Raw genomic sequence first — 21,360 nt, forward strand, 5'->3', positions numbered from 1 at the left:
GGAGCTGTAGCGTGATGGGAGGAAACAACGGCCTCCTTCTCCCTCTAGGAATACCCCTTTGCCCAAGGTTACGGGCCTGGTCCGGGAGCAACAGTTGCCCCGGATTTCTTCGCTTTGAGCTCGTGAGACAGCATATCAGGTAGGAGCGCCGAGAAGGAGACCTGCCTCTCTCTGGTTTGGAAGAGGTTAGCTTTTCTACTCAGCCTTGGAGCACAAAGACCCAGCCAATTCCCAATGACAGTTGAGGAGGTGGTTACTGGTGCAGGTCTCTCGGCGCTTAGCCCCCCCTTCAGCTACAGTCTGTAGAGTGCATTCAGGGAAGAGCAAGAAAGTCTCCCAACGCCCCGCATTTTGTGGGGAAGGAACAGCACATTCTCTCCTCAGTGAAGACGTCCTTTCTTGCAGACTGCCAGCCTGGGACTCCTACTCCGTCTCAGAACACCGAGGTTGGCAGAGCGTTGAAATGACCCCTTCCCTCAACGCCGTACACGTCTCTTCAAGGACATAAACCCTGTGTGCCCATTCGTGATACCTCTCCGCCCTATGAAACACAGAAGAGCTGTGGCTGGATGGTAGGAAACAGTGGCCGTAGTGTCCTTCGATCAGTAAGTATCCCGTTCCAAAGGCCCCCCGTGAAAAATCTCTTGCTTTCGAGGGCCGAGGGCATACCAAGGGCTGCCAAACACAGCTAAAGGAGGCGAAATTAAGAGAAGCAGAACTTGCTCCTGAGAAACTCGTACATACCCTGAACCCAAAGCATGCCTCTTCGTGGAGACCGAAGGCCTCCCCAGCTCAGATGTTGGGCCCTGGAACACAGCGCTCACCGCTGCCGTCCAGGAGAGGTAGGCAGGGAATGTTTTCAAGTCTCGCCTGCCTCTCAGGGCCTGTTCAGCTTGAGTGGAAAGTATCCACAGCCTGCCCGAACGTCCTGCCGAGCAGCCAGTTTTACTGAGAGTGTGGCAAACGCTTCCAAGTTCTCTGAGGGGAAAAGAGGCCGTTGCTGTGGTGTGCACGGCCTTCACTGCCACTCTTTTGGAGCACAGTGCTCTCTGGGCGGGCAGGATCGTTCCTAGAGGAGGAGCATTTGAACGGACGTCTGCCCTGGTATACTTCCTACATCCGGACATCGAGTGTACCTTTCCTACGCTCCAGGCACCACCACGGTGCACAGGACTCCTCTGGATGGCGAGAAACAAGACGCAACATTTCTTCTAGGGGCCTCGTGAGGGACGAGGCCTCTTGAGGAGTTGGGCCCTCGAGTGCCGCTGAAACCACTGAGGTTGATGGCCACGTTATGTCAGCGACACATTGAGAGCATTTCAGGTTCATGGAACCCCGCGCAGTGCGCCATGAGAGAAGAAAACGCAGATGCTGCCTTGACAGGGTTAGGTTGCATTGCCTCTGTTCCCCCCCTCCGAAAAATAACTTTCCCAGAGCCAGCACAGCTTCACGTCCCGAGGAACGTTTCTGCTGTGTGCTAGGATACATGAAAGGAAACCCGGGGACGCTGGGAGACTCTGAGCTGTACGCGGCTTGAGAAACCTCCAAACCCTTCAGGGGTGAGTGTGGCACTTCTGGAGAGTGACACAGCATGTTTCCTAATGGAAACCTAGTGTGACATTTCGGGGACTCTCTGCACAACCTTCCTCCGCCGCTAAGCTGGATGTCCTTGCCCAGAAGCGGCAGTTGCCAAGGAGTTCTCTCCCAGGAGCTCGTGAGACAGCATATCAGGCAGGAGCGCAGAGAAGGAGACCAGCCTTTCTGCGGGTTTTCAGAGGTTCGCTTTTCTGCCTTTGAGCCTTTGAACACAGCGATCCAGGCAGCTCCCAATGATACTTTAGAACTGCAGTATTGAAGGCGTCTCTTGCCATCAGCCCCCTGCTCAGCTCCCGTCTCCTAGGTGCATCCAGTGGAGTAGCATACACTCTGCAGCCTCCCGCACCACGTTGTTTAGGAACGGCGCATTTCCTCTTGGTGAAGAAATCTTTCCTTGCAGCCTGCCTGGCCCGAGCTCCTATTCCTTTTCAGAAGGCCGAGTTCGGCACAGCCCTGAAATGACCCCTTCCCTCAAGGCCGGACACGTCTCTTAAAGACTACACTCCATGGGTCCCCATTCATTACATCTTACCTCCCATGAAACACAAAGGAGCTGTAGCGTGATGGGAGGAAACAACGGCCTCCTTCTCCCTCTAGGAATACCCCTTTGCCCAAGGTTACGGGCCTGGTCCGGGAGCAACAGTTGCCCCGGATTTCTTCGCTTTGAGCTCGTGAGACAGCATATCAGGTAGGAGCGCCGAGAAGGAGACCTGCCTCTCTCTGGTTTGGAAGAGGTTAGCTTTTCTACTCAGCCTTGGAGCACAAAGACCCAGCCAATTCCCAATGACAGTTGAGGAGGTGGTTACTGGTGCAGGTCTCTCGGCGCTTAGCCCCCCCTTCAGCTACAGTCTGTAGAGTGCATTCAGGGAAGAGCAAGAAAGTCTCCCAACGCCCCGCATTTTGTGGGGAAGGAACAGCACATTCTCTCCTCAGTGAAGACGTCCTTTCTTGCAGACTGCCAGCCTGGGACTCCTACTCCGTCTCAGAACACCGAGGTTGGCAGAGCGTTGAAATGACCCCTTCCCTCAACGCCGTACACGTCTCTTCAAGGACATAAACCCTGTGTGCCCATTCGTGATACCTCTCCGCCCTATGAAACACAGAAGAGCTGTGGCTGGATGGTAGGAAACAGTGGCCGTAGTGTCCTTCGATCAGTAAGTATCCCGTTCCAAAGGCCCCCCGTGAAAAATCTCTTTCTTTCGAGGGCCGAGGGCATACCAAGGGCTGCCAAACACAGCTAAAGGAGGCGAAATTAAGAGAAGCAGAACTTGCTCCTGAGAAACTCGTACATACCCTGAACCCAAAGCATGCCTCTTCGTGGAGACCGAAGGCCTCCCCAGCTCAGATGTTGGGCCCTGGAACACAGCGCTCACCGCTGCCGTCCAGGAGAGGTAGGCAGGGAATGTTTTCAAGTCTCGCCTGCCTCTCAGGGCCTGTTCAGCTTGAGTGGAAAGTATCCACAGCCTGCCCGAACGTCCTGCCGAGCAGCCAGTTTTACTGAGAGTGTGGCAAACGCTTCCAAGTTCTCTGAGGGGAAAAGAGGCCGTTGCTGTGGTGTGCACGGCCTTCACTGCCACTCTTTTGGAGCACAGTGCTCTCTGGGCGGGCAGGATCGTTCCTAGAGGAGGAGCATTTGAACGGACGTCTGCCCTGGTATACTTCCTACATCCGGACATCGAGTGTACCTTTCCTACGCTCCAGGCACCACCACGGTGCACAGGACTCCTCTGGATGGCGAGAAATAAGACGCAACATTTCTTCTAGGGGCCTCGTGAGGGACGAGGCCTCTTGAGGAGTTGGGCCCTCGAGTGCCGCTGAAACCACTGAGGTTGATGGCCACGTTATGTCAGCGACACATTGAGAGCATTTCAGGTTCATGGAACCCCGCGCAGTGCGCCATGAGAGAAGAAAACGCAGATGCTGCCTTGACAGGGTTAGGTTGCATTGCCTCTGTTCCCCCCCTCCGAAAAATAACTTTCCCAGAGCCAGCACAGCTTCACGTCCCGAGGAACGTTTCTGCTGTGTGCTAGGATACATGAAAGGAAACCCGGGGACGCTGGGAGACTCTGAGCTGTACGCGGCTTGAGAAACCTCCAAACCCTTCAGGGGTGAGTGTGGCACTTCTGGAGAGTGACACAGCATGTTTCCTAATGGAAACCTAGTGTGACATTTCGGGGACTCTCTGCACAACCTTCCTCCGCCGCTAAGCTGGATGTCCTTGCCCAGAAGCGGCAGTTGCCAAGGAGTTCTCTCCCAGGAGCTCGTGAGACAGCATATCAGGCAGGAGCGCAGAGAAGGAGACCAGCCTTTCTGCGGGTTTTCAGAGGTTCGCTTTTCTGCCTTTGAGCCTTTGAACACAGCGATCCAGGCAGCTCCCAATGATACTTTAGAACTGCAGTATTGAAGGCGTCTCTTGCCATCAGCCCCCTGCTCAGCTCCCGTCTCCTAGGTGCATCCAGTGGAGTAGCATACACTCTGCAGCCTCCCGCACCACGTTGTTTAGGAACGGCGCATTTCCTCTTGGTGAAGAAATCTTTCCTTGCAGCCTGCCTGGCCCGAGCTCCTATTCCTTTTCAGAAGGCCGAGTTCGGCACAGCCCTGAAATGACCCCTTCCCTCAAGGCCGGACACGTCTCTTAAAGACTACACTCCATGGGTCCCCATTCATTACATCTTACCTCCCATGAAACACAAAGGAGCTGTAGCGTGATGGGAGGAAACAACGGCCTCCTTCTCCCTCTAGGAATACCCCTTTGCCCAAGGTTACGGGCCTGGTCCGGGAGCAACAGTTGCCCCGGATTTCTTCGCTTTGAGCTCGTGAGACAGCATATCAGGTAGGAGCGCCGAGAAGGAGACCTGCCTCTCTCTGGTTTGGAAGAGGTTAGCTTTTCTACTCAGCCTTGGAGCACAAAGACCCAGCCAATTCCCAATGACAGTTGAGGAGGTGGTTACTGGTGCAGGTCTCTCGGCGCTTAGCCCCCCGTTCAGCTACAGTCTGTAGAGTGCATTCAGGGAAGAGCAAGAAAGTCTCCCAACGCCCCGCATCTTGTGGGGAAGGAACAGCACATTCTCTCCTCAGTGAAGACGTCCTTTCTTGCAGACTGCCAGCCTGGGACTCCTACTCCGTCTCAGAACACCGAGGTTGGCAGAGCGTTGAAATGACCCCTTCCCTCAACGCCGTACACGTCTCTTCAAGGACATAAACCCTGTGTGCCCATTCGTGATACCTCTCCGCCCTATGAAACACAGAAGAGCTGTGGCTGGATGGTAGGAAACAGTGGCCGTAGTGTCCTTCGATCAGTAAGTATCCCGTTCCAAAGGCCCCCCGTGAAAAATCTCTTTCTTTCGAGGGCCGAGGGCATACCAAGGGCTGCCAAACACAGCTAAAGGAGGCGAAATTAAGAGAAGCAGAACTTGCTCCTGAGAAACTCGTACATACCCTGAACCCAAAGCATGCCTCTTCGTGGAGACCGAAGGCCTCCCCAGCTCAGATGTTGGGCCCTGGAACACAGCGCTCACCGCTGCCGTCCAGGAGAGGTAGGCAGGGAATGTTTTCAAGTCTCGCCTGCCTCTCAGGGCCTGTTCAGCTTGAGTGGAATGTATCCACAGCCTGCCCGAACGTCCTGCCGAGCAGCCAGTTTTACTGAGAGTGTGGCAAACGCTTCCAAGTTCTCTGAGGGGAAAAGAGGCCGTTGCTGTGGTGTGCACGGCCTTCACTGCCACTCTTTTGGAGCACAGTGCTCTCTGGGCGGGCAGGATCGTTCCTAGAGGAGGAGCATTTGAACGGACGTCTGCCCTGGTATACTTCCTACATCCGGACATCGAGTGTACCTTTCCTACGCTCCAGGCACCACCACGGTGCACAGGACTCCTCTGGATGGCGAGAAACAAGACGCAACATTTCTTCTAGGGGGCTCGTGAGGGACGAGGCCTCTTGAGGAGTTGGGCCCTCGAGTGCCGCTGAAACCACTGAGGTTGATGGCCACGTTATGTCAGCGACACATTGAGAGCATTTCAGGTTCATGGAACCCCGCGCAGTGCGCCGTGAGAGAAGAAAACGCAGATGCTGCCTTGACAGGGTTAGGTTGCATTGTCTCTGTTCCCCCCCCCTCCGAAAAATAACTTTCCCAGAGCCAGCACAGCTTCACGTCCCGAGGAACGTTTCTGCTGTGTGCTAGGATACATGAAAGGAAACCCGGGGACGCTGGGAGACTCTGAGCTGTACGCGGCTTGAGAAACCTCCAAACCCTTCAGGGGTGAGTGTGGCACTTCTGGAGAGTGACACAGCATGTTTCCTAATGGAAATCTAGTGTGACATTTCGGGGACTCTCTGCACAACCTTCCTCCGCCACATAGCTGGATGTCCTTGCCCAGAAGCGGCAGTTGCCAAGGAGTTCTCTCCCAGGAGCTCGTGAGACAGCATATCAGGCAGGAGCGCAGAGAAGGAGACCAGCCTTTCTGCGGGTTTTCAGAGGTTCGCTTTTCTGCCTTTGAGCCTTTGAACACAGCGATCCAGGCAGCTCCCAATGATACTTTAGAACTGCAGTATCGAAGGCGTCTCTTGCCATCAGCCCCCTGCTCAGCTCCCGTCTCCTAGGTGCATCCAGTGGAGTAGCATACACTCTGCAGCCTCCCGCACCACGTTGTTTAGGAACGGCGCATTTCCTCTTGGTGAAGAAATCTTTCCTTGCAGCCTGCCTGGCCCGAGCTCCTATTCCTTTTCAGAAGGCCGAGTTCGGCACAGCCCTGAAATGACCCCTTCCCTCAAGGCCGGACACGTCTCTTAAAGACTACACTCCATGGGTCCCCATTCATTACATCTTACCTCCCATGAAACACAAAGGGGCTGTAACGTGATGGGAGGAAACAACGGCCTCCTTCTCCCTCTAGGAATACCCCGTTGCCCAAGGTTACGGGCCTGGTCCGGGAGCAACAGTTGCCCCGGATTTCTTCGCTTTGAGCTCGTGAGACAGCATATCAGGTAGGAGCGCCGAGAAGGAGACCTGCCTCTCTCTGGTTTGGAAGAGGTTAGCTTTTCTACTCAGCCTTGGAGCACAAAGACCCAGCCAATTCCCAATGACAGTTGAGGAGGTGGTTACTGGTGCAGGTCTCTCGGCGCTTAGCCCCCCGTTCAGCTACAGTCTGTAGAGTGCATTCAGGGAAGAGCAAGAAAGTCTCCCAACGCCCCGCATCTTGTGGGGAAGGAACAGCACATTCTCTCCTCAGTGAAGACGTCCTTTCTTGCAGACTGCCAGCCTGGGACTCCTACTCCGTCTCAGAACACCGAGGTTGGCAGAGCGTTGAAATGACCCCTTCCCTCAACGCCGTACACGTCTCTTCAAGGACATAAACCCTGTGTGCCCATTCGTGATACCTCTCCGCCCTATGAAACACAGAAGAGCTGTGGCTGGATGGTAGGAAACAGTGGCCGTAGTGTCCTTCGATCAGTAAGTATCCCGTTCCAAAGGCCCCCCGTGAAAAATCTCTTGCTTTCGAGGGCCGAGGGCATACCAAGGGCTGCCAAACACAGCTAAAGGAGGCGAAATTAAGAGAAGCCGAACTTGCTCCTGAGAAACTCGTACATACCCTGAACCCAAAGCATGCCTCTTCGTGGAGACCGAAGGCCTCCCCAGCTCAGATGTTGGGCCCTGGAACACAGCGCTCACCGCTGCCGTCCAGGAGAGGTAGGCAGGGAATGTTTTCAAGTCTCGCCTGCCTCTCAGGGCCTGTTCAGCTTGAGTGGAAAATAGCCACAGCCTGCCCGAACGTCCTGCCGAGCAGCCAGTTTTACTGAGAGTGTGGCAAACGCTTCCAAGTTCTCTGAGGGGAAAAGAGGCCGTTGCTGTGGTGTGCACGGCCTTCACTGCCACTCTTTTGGAGCACAGTGCTCTCTGGGCGGGCAGGATCGTTCCTAGAGGAGGAGCATTTGAACGGACGTCTGCCCTGGTATACTTCCTACATCCGGACATCGAGTGTACCTTTCCTACGCTCCAGGCACCACCAGGGTGCACAGGACTCCTCTGGATGGCGAGAAACAAGACGCAACATTTCTTCTAGGGGGCTCGTGAGGGACGAGGCCTCTTGAGGAGTTGGGCCCTCGAGTGCCGCTGAAACCACTGAGGTTGATGGCCACGTTATGTCAGCGACACATTGAGAGCATTTCAGGTTCATGGAACCCCGCGCAGTGCGCCATGAGAGAAGAAAACGCAGATGCCGCCTTGAAAGGGTTAGGTTGCATTGCCTCTGTTCCCCCCCTCCGAAAAATAACTTTCCCAGAGCCAGCACAGCTTCACGTCCCGAGGAACGTTTCTGCTGTGTGCTAGGATACATGAAAGGAAACCCGGGGACGCTGGGAGACTCTGAGCTGTACGCGGCTTGAGAAACCTCCAAACCCTTCAGGGGTGAGTGTGGCACTTCTGGAGAGTGACACAGCATGTTTCCTAATGGAAACCTAGTGTGACATTTCGGGGACTCTCTGCACAACCTTCCTCCGCCGCTTAGCTGGATGTCCTTGCCCAGAAGCGGCAGTTGCCAAGGAGTTCTCTCCCAGGAGCTCGTGAGACAGCATATCAGGCAGGAGCGCAGAGAAGGAGACCAGCCTTTCTGCGGGTTTTCAGAGGTTCGCTTTTCTGCCTTTGAGCCTTTGAACACAGAGATCCAGTCAGCTCCCAATGATACTTTAGAACTGCAGTATTGAAGGCGTCTCTTGCCATCAGCCCCCTGCTCAGCTCCCGTCTCCTAGGTGCATCCAGTGGAGTAGCATACACCCTGCAGCCTCCCGCACCACGTTGTTTAGGAACGGCGCATTTCCTCTTGGTGAAGAAATCTTTCCTTGCAGCCGGCCTGGCCCGAGCTCCTATTCCTTTTCAGAAGGCCGAGTTCGGCACAGCCCTGAAATGACCCCTTCCCTCAAGGCCGGACACATCTCTTAAAGACTACACTCCATGGGTCCCCATTCATTACATCTTACCTCCCATGAAACACAAAGGAGCTGTAGCGTGATGGGAGGAAACAACGGCCTCCTTCTCCTTCTAGGAATACCCCGTTGCCCAAGGTTACGGGCCTGGTCCGGGAGCAACAGTTGCCCCGGATTTCTTCACTTTGAGCTCGTGAGACAGCATATCAGGTAGGAGCGCCGAGAAGGAGACCTGCCTCTCTCTGGTTTGGAAGAGGTTAGCTTTTCTACTCAGCCTTGGAGCACAAAGACCCAGCCAATTCCCAATGACAGTTTAGGAGGGGGTTACTGGTGCCGGTCTCTCGGCGCTTAGCCCACCGTTCAGCTACAGTCTGTAGAGTGCATTCAGGGAAGAGCAAGAAAGTCTCCCAACGCCCCGCATCTTATGGGGAAGGAACAGCACCTTCTCTCCTCAGTGAAGACGTCCTTTCTTGCAGACTGCCAGCCTGGGACTCCTACTCCGTCTCAGAACACCGAGGTTGGCAGAGCGTTGAAATGACCCTTCCCTCAACGCCGTACACGTCTCTTCAAGGACATAAACCCTGTGTGCCCATTCGTGATACCTCTCCGCCCTATGAAACACAGAAGAGCTATGGCTGGATGGTAGGAAACAGTGGCCGTAGTGTCCTTCGATCAGTAAGTATCCCGTTCCAAAGGCCCCCCGTGAAAAATCTCTTGCTTTCGAGGGCCGAGGGCATACCAAGGGCTGCCAAACACAGCTAAAGGAGGCGAAATTAAGAGAAGCAGAACTTGCTCCTGAGAAACTCGTACATACCCTGAACCCAAAGCATGCCTCTTCGTGGAGACCGAAGGCCTCCCCAGCTCAGATGTTGGGCCCTGGAACACAGCGCTCACCGCTGCCGTCCAGGAGAGGTAGGCAGGGAATGTTTTCAAGTCTCGCCTGCCTCTCAGGGCCTGTTCAGCTTGAGTGGAAAGTATCCACAGCCTGCCCGAACGTCCTGCCGAGCAGCCAGTTTTACTGAGTGTGTGGCAAACGCTTCCAAGTTCTCTGAGGGGAAAAGTGGCCGTTGCTGTGGTGTGCACGGCCTTCACTGCCACTCTTTTGGAGCACAGTGCTCTCTGGGCGGGCAGGATCGTTCCTAGAGGAGGAGCATTTGAACGGACGTCTGCCCTGGTATACTTCCTACATCCGGACATCGAGTGTACCTTTCCTACGCTCCAGGCACCACCACGGTGCACAGGACTCCTCTGGATGGCGAGAAACAAGACGCAACATTTCTTCTAGGGGGCTCGTGAGGGACGAGGCCTCTTGAGGAGTTGGGCCCTCGAGTGCCGCTGAAACCACTGAGGTTGATGGCCACGTTATGTCAGCGACACATTGAGAGCATTTCAGGTTCATGGAACCCCGCGCAGTGCGCCGTGAGAGAAGAAAACGCAGATGCTGCCTTGACAGGGTTAGGTTGCATTGTCTCTGTTCCCCCCCCTCCGAAAAATAACTTTCCCAGAGCCAGCACAGCTTCACGTCCCGAGGAACGTTTCTGCTGTGTGCTAGGATACATGAAAGGAAACCCGGGGACGCTGGGAGACTCTGAGCTGTACGCGGCTTGAGAAACCTCCAAACCCTTCAGGGGTGAGTGTGGCACTTCTGGAGAGTGACACATCATGTTTCCTAATGGAAACCTAGTGTGACATTTCGGGGACTCTCTGCACAACCTTCCTCCGCCGCTTAGCTGGATGTCCTTGACCAGAAGCGGCAGTTGCCAAGGAGTTCTCTCCCAGGAGCTCGTGAGACAGCATATCAGGCAGGAGCGCAGAGAAGGAGACCAGCATTTCTGCGGGTTTTCAGAGGTTCGCTTTTCTGCCTTTGAGCCTTTGAACACAGAGATCCAGGCAGCTCCCAATGATACTTTAGAACTGCAGTATTGAAGGCGTCTCTTGCCATCAGCCCCCTGCTCAGCTCCCGTCTCCTAGGTGCATCCAGTGGAGTAGCATACACTCTGCAGCCTCCCGCACCACGTTGTTTAGGAACGGCGCATTTCCTCTTGGTGAAGAAATCTTTCCTTGCAGCCTGCCTGGCCCGAGCTCCTATTCCTTTTCAGAAGGCCGAGTTCGGCACAGCCCTGAAATGACCCCTTCCCTCAAGGCCGGACACGTCTCTTAAAGACTACACTCCATGGGTCCCCATTCATTACATCTTACCTCCCATGAAACACAAAGGAGCTGTAACGTGATGGGAGGAAACAACGGCCTCCTTCTCCCTCTAGGAATACCCCGTTGCCCAAGGTTACGGGCCTGGTCCGGGAGCAACAGTTGCCCCGGATTTCTTCGCTTTGAGCTCGTGAGACAGCATATCAGGTAGGAGGGCCGAGAAGGAGACCTGACTCTCTCTGGTTTGGAAGAGGTTAGCTTTTCTACTCAGCCTTGGAGCACAAAGACCCAGCCAATTCCCAATGACAGTTTAGGAGGTGGTTACTGGTGCCGGTCTCTCGGCGCTTAGCCCCCCGTTCAGCTACAGTCTGTAGAGTGCATTCAGGGAAGAGCAAGAAAGTCTCCCAACGCCCCGCATCTTGTGGGGAAGGAACAGCACCTTCTCTCCTCAGTGAAGACGTCCTTTCTTGCAGACTGCCAGCCTGGGACTCCTACTCCGTCTCAGAACACCGAGGTTGGCAGAGCGTTGAAATGACCCCTTCCCTCAACGCCGTACACGTCTCTTCAAGGACATAAACCCTGTGTGCCCATTCGTGATACCTCTCCGCCCTATGAAACACAGAAGAGCTGTGGCTGGATGGTAGGAAACAGTGGCCGTAGTGTCCTTCGATCAGTAAGTATCCCGTTCCAAAGGCCCCCCGTGAAAAATCTCTTGCTTTCGAGGGCCGAGGGCATACCAAGGGCTGCCAAACACAGCTAAAGGAGGCGAAATTAAGAGAAGCAGAACTTGCTCCTGAGAAACTCGTACATACCCTGAACCCAAAGCATGCCTCTTCGTGGAGACCGAAGGACTCCCCAGCTCAGATGTTGGGCCCTGGAACACAGCGCTCACCGCTGCCGTCCAGGAGAGGTAGGCAGGGAATGTTTTCAAGTCTCGCCTGCCTCTCAGGGCCTGTTCAGCTTGAGTGGAAAGTATCCACAGCCTGCCCGAACGTCCTGCCGAGCAGCCAGTTTTACTGAGAGTGTGGCAAACGCTTCCAAGTTCTCTGAGGGGAAAAGAGGCCGTTGCTGTGGTGTGCACGGCCTTCACTGCCACTCTTTTGGAGCACAGTGCTCTCTGGGCGGGCAGGATCGTTCCTAGAGGAGGAGCATTTGAACGGACGTCTGCCCTGGTATACTTCCTACATCCGGACATCGAGTGTACCTTTCCTACGCTCCAGGCACCACCAGGGTGCACAGGACTCCTCTGGATGGCGAGAAACAAGACGCAACATTTCTTCTAGGGGGCTCGTGAGGGACGAGGCCTCTTGAGGAGTTGGGCCCTCGAGTGCCGCTGAAACCACTGAGGTTGATGGCCACGTTATGTCAGCGACACATTGAGAGCATTTCAGGTTCATGGAACCCCGCGCAGTGCGCCATGAGAGAAGAAAACGCAGATGCTGCCTTGACAGGATTAGGTTGCATTGCCTCTGTTCCCCCCCTCCGAAAAATAACTTTCCCAGAGCCAGCACAGCTTCACGTCCCGAGGAACGTTTCTGCTGTGTGCTAGGATACAAGAAAGGAAACCCGGGGACGCTGGGAGACTCTGAGCTGTACGCGGCTTGAGAAACCTCCAAACCCTTCAGGGGTGAGTGTGGCACTTCTGGAGAGTGACACAGCATGTTTCCTAATGGAAACCTAGTGTGACATTTCGGGGACTCTCTGCACAACCTTCCTCCGCCGCATAGCTGGATGTCCTTGCCCAGAAGCGGCAGTTGCCAAGGAGTTCTCTCCCAGGAGCTCGTGAGACAGCATATCAGGCAGGAGCGCAGAGAAGGAGACCAGCCTTTCTGCGGGTTTTCAGAGGTTCGCTTTTCTGCCTTTGAGCCTTTGAACACAGCGATCCAGGCAGCTCCCAATGATACTTTAGAACTGCAGTATCGAAGGCGTCTCTTGCCATCAGCCCCCTGCTCAGCTCCCGTCTCCTAGGTGCATCCAGTGGAGTAGCATACACTCTGCAGCCTCCCGCACCACGTTGTTTAGGAACGGCGCATTTCCTCTTGGTGAAGAAATCTTTCCTTGCAGCCTGCCTGGCCCGAGCTCCTATTCCTTTTCAGAAGGCCGAGTTCGGCACAGCCCTGAAATGACCCCTTCCCTCAAGGCCGGACACGTCTCTTAAAGACTACACTCCATGGGTCCCCATTCATTACATCTTACCTCCCATGAAACACAAAGGAGCTGTAACGTTATGGGAGGAAACAACGGCCTCCTTCTCCCTCTAGGAATACCCCGTTGCCCAAGGTTACGGGCCTGGTCCGGGAGCAACAGTTGCCCCGGATTTCTTTGCTTTGAGCTCATGAGACAGCATATCAGGTAGGAGCGCCGAGAAGGAGACCTGCCTCTCTCTGGTTTGGAAGAGGTTAGCTTTTCTACTCAGCCTTGGAGCACAAAGACCCAGCCAATTCCCAATGACAGTTTAGGAGGTGGTTACTGGTGCCGGTCTGTCGGCGCTTAGCCCCCCGTTCAGCTACAGTCTGTAGAGTGCATTCAGGGAAGAGCAAGAAAGTCTCCCAACGCCCCGCATCTTGTGGGGAAGGAACAGCACCTTCTCTCCTCAGTGAAGACGTCCTTTCTTGCAGACTGCCAGCCTGGGACTCCTACTCCGTCTCAGAACACCGAGGTTGGCAGAGCGTTGAAATGACCCCTTCCCTCAACGCCGTACACGTCTCTTCAAGGACATAAACCCTGTGTGCCCATTCGTGATACCTCTCCGCCCTATGAAACACAGAAGAGCTGTGGCTGGATGGTAGGAAACAGTGGCCGTAGTGTCCTTCGATCAGTAAGTATCCCGTTCCAAAGGCCCCCCGTGAAAAATCTCTTTTTTCGAGGGCCGAGGGCATACCAAGGGCTGCCAAACACAGCTAAAGGAGGCGAAATTAAGAGAAGCAGAACTTGCTCCTGAGAAACTCGTACATACCCTGAACCCAAAGCATGCCTCTTCGTGGAGACCGAAGGCCTCCCCAGCTCAGATGTTGGGCCCTGGAACACAGCGCTCACCGCTGCCGTCCAGGAGAGGTAGGCAGGGAATGTTTTGAAGTCTCGCCTGCCTCTCAGGGCCTGTTCAGCTTGAGTGGAAAGTATCCACAGCCTGCCCGAACGTCCTGCCGAGCAGCCAGTTTTACTGAGAGTGTGGCAAACGCTTCCAAGTTCTCTGAGGGGAAAAGAGGCCGTTGCTGTGGTGTGCACGGCCTTCACTGCCACTCTTTTGGAGCACAGTGCTCTCTGGGCGGGCAGGATCGTTCCTAGAGGAGGAGCATTTGAACGGACGTCTGCCCTGGTATACTTCCTACATCCGGACATCGAGTGTACCTTTCCTACGCTCCAGGCACCACCACGGTGCACAGGACTCCTCTGGATGGCGAGAAACAAGACGCAACATTTCTTCTAGGGGCCTCGTGAGGGACGAGGCCTCTTGAGGAGTTGGGCCCTCGAGTGCCGCTGAAACCACTGAGGTTGATGGCCACGTTATGTCAGCGACACATTGAGAGCATTTCAGGTTCATGGAACACCGCGCAGTGCGCCGTGAGAGAAGAAAACGCAGATGCTGCCTTGACAGGGTTAGGTTGCATTGCCTCTGTTCCCCCCCTCCGAAAAATAACTTTCCCAGAGCCAGCACAGCTTCACGTCCCGAGGAACGTTTCTGCTGTGTGCTAGGATACATGAAAGGAAACCCGGGGACGCTGGGAGACTCTGAGCTGTACGCGGCTTGAGAAACCTCCAAACCCTTCAGGGGTGAGTGTGGCACTTCTGGAGAGTGACACAGCATGTTTCCTAATGGAAACCTAGTGTGACATTTCGGGGACTCTCTGCACAACCTTCCTCCGCCGCTAAGCTGGATGTCCTTGCCCAGAAGCGGCAGTTGCCAAGGAGTTCTCTCCCAGGAGCTCGTGAGACAGCATATCAGGCAGGAGCGCAGAGAAGGAGACCAGCCTTTCTGCGGGTTTTCAGAGGTTCGCTTTTCTGCCTTTGAGCCTTTGAACACAGCGATCCAGGCAGCTCCCAATGATACTTTAGAACTGCAGTATTGAAGGCGTCTCTTGCCATCAGCCCCCTGCTCAGCTCCCGTCTCCTAGGTGCATCCAGTGGAGTAGCATACACTCTGCAGCCTCCCGCACCACGTTGTTTAGGAACGGCGCATTTCCTCTTGGTGAAGAAATCTTTCCTTGCAGCCTGCCTGGCCCGAGCTCCTATTCCTTTTCAGAAGGCCAAGTTCGGCACAGCCCTGAAATGACCCCTTCCCTCAAGGCCGGACACGTCTCTTAAAGACTACACTCCATGGGTCCCCATTCATTACATCTTACCTCCCATGAAACACAAAGGAGCTGTAGCGTGATGGGAGGAAACAACGGCCTCCTTCTCCCTCTAGGAATACCCCTTTGCCCAAGGTTACGGGCCTGGTCCGGGAGCAACAGTTGCCCCGGATTTCTTCGCTTTGAGCTCGTGAGACAGCATATCAGGTAGGAGCGCCGAGAAGGAGACCTGCCTCTCTCTGGTTTGGAAGAGGTTAGCTTTTCTACTCAGCCTTGGAGCACAAAGACCCAGCCAATTCCCAATGACAGTTGAGGAGGTGGTTACTGGTGCAGGTCTCTCGGCGCTTAGCCCCCCCTTCAGCTACAGTCTGTAGAGTGCATTCAGGGAAGAGCAAGAAAGTCTCCCAACGCCCCGCATTTTGTGGGGAAGGAACAGCACATTCTCTCCTCAGTGAAGACGTACTTTCTTGCAGACTGCCAGCCTGGGACTCCTACTCCGTCTCAGAACACCGAGGTTGGCAGAGCGTTGAAATGACCCCTTCCCTCAACGCCGTACACGTCTCTTCAAGGACATAAACCCTGTGTGCCCATTCGTGATACCTCTCCGCCCTATGAAACACAGAAGAGCTGTGGCTGGATGGTAGGAAACAGTGGCCGTAGTGTCCTTCGATCAGTAAGTATCCCGTTCCAAAGGCCCCCCGTGAAAAATCTCTTTCTTTCGAGGGCCGAGGGCATACCAAGGGCTGCCAAACACAGCTAAAGGAGGCGAAATTAAGAGAAGCAGAACTTGCTCCTGAGAAACTCGTACATACCCTGAACCCAAAGCATGCCTCTTCGTGGAGACCGAAGGCCTCCCCAGCTCAGATGTTGGGCCCTGGAACACAGCGCTCACCGCTGCCGTCCAGGAGAGGTAGGCAGGGAATGTTTTCAAGTCTCGCCTGCCTCTCAGGGCCTGTTCAGCTTGAGTGGAAAGTATCCACAGCCTGCCCGAACGTCCTGCCGAGCAGCCAGTTTTACTGAGAGTGTGGCAAACGCTTCCAAGTTCTCTGAGGGGAAAAGAGGCCGTTGCTGTGGTGTGCACGGCCTTCACTGCCACTCTTTTGGAGCACAGTGCTCTCTGGGCGGGCAGGATCGTTCCTAGAGGAGGAGCATTTGAACGGACGTCTGCCCTGGTATACTTCCTACATCCGGACATCGAGTGTACCTTTCCTACGCTCCAGGCACCACCAGGGTGCACAGGACTCCTCTGGATGGCGAGAAACAAGACGCAACATTTCTTCTAGGGGCCTCGTGAGGGACGAGGCCTCTTGAGGAGTTGGGCCCTCGAGTGCCGCTGAAACCACTGAGGTTGATGGCCACGTTATGTCAGCGACACATTGAGAGCATTTCAGGTTCATGGAACCCCGCGCAGTGCGCCGTGAGAGAAGAAAACGCAGATGCTGCCTTGACAGGGTTAGGTTGCATTGCCTCTGTTCCCCCCCTCCGAAAAATAACTTTCCCAGAGCCAGCACAGCTTCACGTCCCGAGGAACGTTTCTGCTGTGTGCTAGGATACATGAAAGGAAACCCGGGGACGCTGGGAGACTCTGAGCTGTACGCGGCTTGAGAAACCTCCAAACCCTTCAGGGGTGAGTGTGGCACTTCTGGAGAGTGACACAGCATGTTTCCTAATGGAAACCTAGTGTGACATTTCGGGGACTCTCTGCACAACCTTCCTCCGCCGCTAAGCTGGATGTCCTTGCCCAGAAGCGGCAGTTGCCAAGGAGTTCTCTCCCAGGAGCTCGTGAGACAGCATATCAGGCAGGAGCGCAGAGAAGGAGACCAGCCTTTCTGCGGGTTTTCAGAGGTTCGCTTTTCTGCCTTTGAGCCTTTGAACACAGCGATCCAGGCAGCTCCCAATGATACTTTAGAACTGCAGTATTGAAGGCGTCTCTTGCCATCAGCCCCCTGCTCAGCTCCCGTCTCCTAGGTGCATCCAGTGGAGTAGCATACACTCTGCAGCCTCCCGCACCACGTTGTTTAGGAACGGCGCATTTCCTCTTGGTGAAGAAATCTTTCCTTGCAGCCTGCCTGGCCCGAGCTCCTATTCCTTTTCAGAAGGCCAAGTTCGGCACAGCCCTGAAATGACCCCTTCCCTCAAGGCCGGACACGTCTCTTAAAGACTACACTCCATGGGTCCCCATTCATTACATCTTACCTCCCATGAAACACAAAGGAGCTGTAGCGTGATGGGAGGAAACAACGGCCTCCTTCTCCCTCTAGGAATACCCCTTTGCCCAAGGTTACGGGCCTGGTCCGGGAGCAACAGTTGCCCCGGATTTCTTCGCTTTGAGCTCGTGAGACAGCATATCAGGTAGGAGCGCCGAGAAGGAGACCTGCCTCTCTCTGGTTTGGAAGAGGTTAGCTTTTCTACTCAGCCTTGGAGCACAAAGACCCAGCCAATTCCCAATGACAGTTGAGGAGGTGGTTACTGGTGCAGGTCTCTCGGCGCTTAGCCCCCCCTTCAGCTACAGTCTGTAGAGTGCATTCAGGGAAGAGCAAGAAAGTCTCCCAACGCCCCGCATTTTGTGGGGAAGGAACAGCACATTCTCTCCTCAGTGAAGACGTACTTTCTTGCAGACTGCCAGCCTGGGACTCCTACTCCGTCTCAGAACACCGAGGTTGGCAGAGCGTTGAAATGACCCCTTCCCTCAACGCCGTACACGTCTCTTCAAGGACATAAACCCTGTGTGCCCATTCGTGATACCTCTCCGCCCTATGAAACACAGAAGAGCTGTGGCTGGATGGTAGGAAACAGTGGCCGTAGTGTCCTTCGATCAGTAAGTATCCCGTTCCAAAGGCCCCCCGTGAAAAATCTCTTTCTTTCGAGGGCCGAGGGCATACCAAGGGCTGCCAAACACAGCTAAAGGAGGCGAAATTAAGAGAAGCAGAACTTGCTCCTGAGAAACTCGTACATACCCTGAACCCAAAGCATGCCTCTTCGTGGAGACCGAAGGACTCCCCAGCTCAGATGTTGGGCCCTGGAACACAGCGCTCACCGCTGCCGTCCAGGAGAGGTAGGCAGGGAATGTTTTCAAGTCTCGCCTGCCTCTCAGGGCCTGTTCAGCTTGAGTGGAAAGTATCCACAGCCTGCCCGAACGTCCTGCCGAGCAGCCAGTTTTACTGAGAGTGTGGCAAACGCTTCCAAGTTCTCTGAGGGGAAAAGAGGCCGTTGCTGTGGTGTGCACGGCCTTCACTGCCACTCTTTTGGAGCACAGTGCTCTCTGGGCGGGCAGGATCGTTCCTAGAGGAGGAGCATTTGAACGGACGTCTGCCCTGGTATACTTCCTACATCCGGACATCGAGTGTACCTTTCCTACGCTCCAGGCACCACCAGGGTGCACAGGACTCCTCTGGATGGCGAGAAACAAGACGCAACATTTCTTCTAGGGGGCTCGTGAGGGACGAGGCCTCTTGAGGAGTTGGGCCCTCGAGTGCCGCTGAAACCACTGAGGTTGATGGCCACGTTATGTCAGCGACACATTGAGAGCATTTCAGGTTCATGGAACCCCGCGCAGTGCGCCATGAGAGAAGAAAACGCAGATGCTGCCTTGACAGGATTAGGTTGCATTGCCTCTGTTCCCCCCCTCCGAAAAATAACTTTCCCAGAGCCAGCACAGCTTCACGTCCCGAGGAACGTTTCTGCTGTGTGCTAGGATACAAGAAAGGAAACCCGGGGACGCTGGGAGACTCTGAGCTGTACGCGGCTTGAGAAACCTCCAAACCCTTCAGGGGTGAGTGTGGCACTTCTGGAGAGTGACACAGCATGTTTCCTAATGGAAACCTAGTGTGACATTTCGGGGACTCTCTGCACAACCTTCCTCCGCCGCATAGCTGGATGTCCTTGCCCAGAAGCGGCAGTTGCCAAGGAGTTCTCTCCCAGGAGCTCGTGAGACAGCATATCAGGCAGGAGCGCAGAGAAGGAGACCAGCCTTTCTGCGGGTTTTCAGAGGTTCGCTTTTCTGCCTTTGAGCCTTTGAACACAGCGATCCAGGCAGCTCCCAATGATACTTTAGAACTGCAGTATCGAAGGCGTCTCTTGCCATCAGCCCCCTGCTCAGCTCCCGTCTCCTAGGTGCATCCAGTGGAGTAGCATACACTCTGCAGCCTCCCGCACCACGTTGTTTAGGAACGGCGCATTTCCTCTTGGTGAAGAAATCTTTCCTTGCAGCCTGCCTGGCCCGAGCTCCTATTCCTTTTCAGAAGGCCGAGTTCGGCACAGCCCTGAAATGACCCCTTCCCTCAAGGCCGGACACGTCTCTTAAAGACTACACTCCATGGGTCCCCATTCATTACATCTTACCTCCCATGAAACACAAAGGAGCTGTAACGTTATGGGAGGAAACAACGGCCTCCTTCTCCCTCTAGGAATACCCCGTTGCCCAAGGTTACGGGCCTGGTCCGGGAGCAACAGTTGCCCCGGATTTCTTTGCTTTGAGCTCATGAGACAGCATATCAGGTAGGAGCGCCGAGAAGGAGACCTGCCTCTCTCTGGTTTGGAAGAGGTTAGCTTTTCTACTCAGCCTTGGAGCACAAAGACCCAGCCAATTCCCAATGACAGTTTAGGAGGTGGTTACTGGTGCCGGTCTGTCGGCGCTTAGCCCCCCGTTCAGCTACAGTCTGTAGAGTGCATTCAGGGAAGAGCAAGAAAGTCTCCCAACGCCCCGCATCTTGTGGGGAAGGAACAGCACCTTCTCTCCTCAGTGAAGACGTCCTTTCTTGCAGACTGCCAGCCTGGGACTCCTACTCCGTCTCAGAACACCGAGGTTGGCAGAGCGTTGAAATGACCCCTTCCCTCAACGCCGTACACGTCTCTTCAAGGACATAAACCCTGTGTGCCCATTCGTGATACCTCTCCGCCCTATGAAACACAGAAGAGCTGTGGCTGGATGGTAGGAAACAGTGGCCGTAGTGTCCTTCGATCAGTAAGTATCCCGTTCCAAAGGCCCCCCGTGAAAAATCTCTTTTTTCGAGGGCCGAGGGCATACCAAGGGCTGCCAAACACAGCTAAAGGAGGCGAAATTAAGAGAAGCAGAACTTGCTCCTGAGAAACTCGTACATACCCTGAACCCAAAGCATGCCTCTTCGTGGAGACCGAAGGCCTCCCCAGCTCAGATGTTGGGCCCTGGAACACAGCGCTCACCGCTGCCGTCCAGGAGAGGTAGGCAGGGAATGTTTTGAAGTCTCGCCTGCCTCTCAGGGCCTGTTCAGCTTGAGTGGAAAGTATCCACAGCCTGCCCGAACGTCCTGCCGAGCAGCCAGTTTTACTGAGAGTGTGGCAAACGCTTCCAAGTTCTCTGAGGGGAAAAGAGGCCGTTGCTGTGGTGTGCACGGCCTTCACTGCCACTCTTTTGGAGCACAGTGCTCTCTGGGCGGGCAGGATCGTTCCTAGAGGAGGAGCATTTGAACGGACGTCTGCCCTGGTATACTTCCTACATCCGGACATCGAGTGTACCTTTCCTACGCTCCAGGCACCACCACGGTGCACAGGACTCCTCTGGATGGCGAGAAACAAGACGCAACATTTCTTCTAGGGGCCTCGTGAGGGACGAGGCCTCTTGAGGAGTTGGGCCCTCGAGTGCCGCTGAAACCACTGAGGTTGATGGCCACGTTATGTCAGCGACACATTGAGAGCATTTCAGGTTCATGGAACACCGCGCAGTGCGCCGTGAGAGAAGAAAACGCAGATGCTGCCTTGACAGGGTTAGGTTGCATTGCCTCTGTTCCCCCCCTCCGAAAAATAACTTTCCCAGAGCCAGCACAGCTTCACGTCCCGAGGAACGTTTCTGCTGTGTGCTAGGATACATGAAAGGAAACCCGGGGACGCTGGGAGACTCTGAGCTGTACGCGGCTTGAGAAACCTCCAAACCCTTCAGGGGTGAGTGTGGCACTTCTGGAGAGTGACACAGCATGTTTCCTAATGGAAACCTAGTGTGACATTTCGGGGACTCTCTGCACAACCTTCCTCCGCCGCTAAGCTGGATGTCCTTGCCCAGAAGCGGCAGTTGCCAAGGAGTTCTCTCCCAGGAGCTCGTGAGACAGCATATCAGGCAGGAGCGCAGAGAAGGAGACCAGCCTTTCTGCGGGTTTTCAGAGGTTCGCTTTTCTGCCTTTGAGCCTTTGAACACAGCGATCCAGGCAGCTCCCAATGATACTTTAGAACTGCAGTATTGAAGGCGTCTCTTGCCATCAGCCCCCTGCTCAGCTCCCGTCTCCTAGGTGCATCCAGTGGAGTAGCATACACTCTGCAGCCTCCCGCACCACGTTGTTTAGGAACGGCGCATTTCCTCTTGGTGAAGAAATCTTTCCTTGCAGCCTGCCTGGCCCGAGCTCCTATTCCTTTTCAGAAGGCCAAGTTCGGCACAGCCCTGAAA

This window comes from Eschrichtius robustus, chromosome 11 (assembly GCF_028021215.1).
Source record: "Eschrichtius robustus isolate mEscRob2 chromosome 11, mEscRob2.pri, whole genome shotgun sequence".
Taxonomy (NCBI): domain Eukaryota; kingdom Metazoa; phylum Chordata; class Mammalia; order Artiodactyla; family Eschrichtiidae; genus Eschrichtius; species Eschrichtius robustus.